Source organism: Triticum dicoccoides, chromosome 1B, assembly GCF_002162155.2.
Source record: "Triticum dicoccoides isolate Atlit2015 ecotype Zavitan chromosome 1B, WEW_v2.0, whole genome shotgun sequence".
In the NCBI taxonomy this organism is placed as follows: domain Eukaryota; kingdom Viridiplantae; phylum Streptophyta; class Magnoliopsida; order Poales; family Poaceae; genus Triticum; species Triticum dicoccoides.
In genome coordinates, this window is record NC_041381.1 from 26,280,406 (window position 1) to 26,283,464 (window position 3,059).

Here is a 3,059-nt window from a genome sequence, read left to right on the forward strand (position 1 = left end):
TCAACCAACACCTTAACATACAACAACTTCAATGGGTTGTACTATCTAGTTTGCTCAATAGGATGTGAGATAATAAATAAAGTGCTCTCTCATTCTATATTGGAGCTTGTGCAAAAGGTGTTGCTTCATGTACATACAACTTTCCTCTTTTCCCTCATTTATTGTATAACACATCATCAAAAATTATATGTGGCAAAGTTTACCAACAACTATATTACAACCATTGGAGATGCCCTGAGACAACTCATTGCATGTTAGCCACAGTCCTGCATGCATTAATTTTCTGGACGCCTCAGATTACTTATATAAAGAGCTATGTGGATTCTTCTGTATCCCTTTCCCAAACTTGTGAACCAGAGTATATACATTCCTTACAGAAGATCCTACTGAGTAGTATTCCCTCCGTTTCTTTATGCAAGGTGTATTATTTTCGGCACGGTGACCAAAATACAAAATTATAGACATATTATGATGAAATTACCCTTGGCAAATTTATTTATTAATGGCATGTAAATCAGTTAGTTGAGAAAAGTATGAGATACATGCAATTGACAGAGAGATTTTTTTTTTCTTTTGCTACAAGGAGAGGTACAGACAACTAGGAAAGAGATACTTTCCTTTTTTCTGAAGAGCTAATAAGGAAATTATGAAGAATTAAAAGAAATGCACCTTACATTCTGAAATTATATATATATATGTAAAAGCAAATACATCTTGCATAAATGAACGGAGGGAGTAAAATGTAAATAGTTTTTTTTTACTTTCCTCCTGTTGCTTTAGACACATACAGACACTCTAGCGATCTAGCTACCACCCCTTGTTTCTTTTTATTAATGCGTTTACTCTCTAATTATTCTACAGTTTCAACATGTCCAAGGAGACACGTCTTTTCAACATGTCCTCTCGACGTCTCAGGTAGTAATGGGTGGATCCGCGTGTAGGAATAGTCCCGATATGGCTTGAAAAGTGTCCAGCGCCCCGCGCTTGGCGACCGAACAAGCCTGTTAGCTCTGGTACATATCCCCACGCACCGAATTGTAAATGCACGGTGCTGATAAAGGGGTGCGTGGACACCCGGGTAATGAAAATCCACTCTCATCAAATATTCCTTGTCTGGTTCGTTTGTGTGTGTGTATGCGCGCGCTAGAAGTGAAATTTATGGACATAAGCTGAATGTGTCTCATCTACCGACCCTTGGATGCGTGGCACATGTGAAGAAGGCGGAGCCACACCTCTCAAAGATTGCCAACTGTAGCACCAAGATGGTGTTCATCATATACAAGAGGAGTTCCGGCACCAAGGCATACCGCTTCTACGATCCACGAATCAAGCGTCTACGAATTTCACACAACGTTGTGTTTGAAGAAAACAAAGCTTGAAATTGAAGCGCAGCAACCAACGATACTCCAAACGGTAATATATTCACGGTTGAATTTTCAACTGATGATGATACAGGAGAGGACGTCCTGGTGGCTAACAAGATGCCCAAGCAAGGTGACCGCAACGACAATGATCACCATGGAGCCGACACCAACGACGACGCGCATGGGTCGCAAGGTGATAACAACAATGAGGCGTACAAAATGGGTGGATATATCGGCGATGACATTGACAACGAGGCGCACAGTGATGATGACAATCAAGATGATGGTCACGATCACAACGAGTACGCCGACAATGTGGATGCTGGCGACCCTGCATCTACCACGCCCAGGACACAACCGTCTTCCTCAAGTGCATCAACACCGACACAATTTGTGTCGTCTCCCTCGTAAGGCTCAACGGATTCTTCTGGGCCTCATCGCTACAAGACCCTCAATAAAGTCTACAAGTACGGAAAGCCAATTACGTTCAAATACTCTGGACTATGTTTGCTCGGAGTTGAGGAGCCGGCGAACTTCGTAGAGGCAAGCAAAAGTTCAAGATGGACACACACCATGGATGAGGAGATGAAGGCGATTGAGAGCAACGACACGTATACTTTGGTAATCCGACCTCCGAACCAAAAGGCCATAGATTTGAAGTGGGTTGACAAGTTAAACAATGACACAAAGGGTGCCATTGTGAAGTACAAGGCAAGATTCGTTGCAAAGTGCTATGTACAAGGTCAACGAGTTTGACTATGAGGAGGTGTTTGCGCCGGTTGCTTGACTCGAGACAGTGAGAGTGCTTCTAGCTTTGACAGCACAAGAGGATTGAAAGGTTCATCATATAGATGTCAAATCCGCTTTCATCAATGAGGACCTCACAGAAGAAGTGTACGTGGAACAACCCTTCGGCCACAAGAAGAAAGGAGAAAAAGAGAAAGTGTACAAGCTCAATAAGGCACTTTACGGGCTGAAGCAAGCCCCAAGAGTTTGGATCTCAAAATTAGACCAAAGATTGGTCTCGCTCGGGTTCGAAAGATGTCCCCTCGACGATCCAAATGACAGTCTACCATGCATCGAAGAACAGATGAAGGCTGAAGACGTGACCAAAAAAGAGTGTTGGCGTCAAGTTACGGTTAAGCCAACGGTAGCAAAGTTGGTGACTCAGACGCTGTGAGGAACGAAGAAGGCAATTCCAAGGGTAAAGCCTCCGAGTAGTCGTATTTGGTATCCAGGTCGAAACTAAAGAACACGTCATGTTTTGGGGTGAATGTTAGAGATAAACACTCCGTGTACTAATGTCTGAACAATATTTGTACCCAAGAAGGTTAGCTCGTACATGTCCTGGCCAAGGAAAAAAAGCAATACAAAACAAATCAAGACTCGATACGAGCCTTTGGCGATCCATTGATTCGTGTGTGTGTTCGTAAGTTCTCGCCGAGAAAAGTTGATCGATCTAGTCTAGTTAGCTCTACCGTGCTCAGGTGCGTACTTGAAGTATCTGTGCATGTGCTTGACTACTGTTCATCAATAAAGGTGATTGCAAGCTAGCTTTGCACGTACCTGTGCTGCTGCTCTCTGGTGAATTGATCAAGCGAAACCAACACAAGAAATCTCAATCGTTTCGGCTGTAAGAGAGGAAGACCCTTGGCAAAGGCATCCAATATTCCTTGCCTGGTTCGTTTGTGTGTG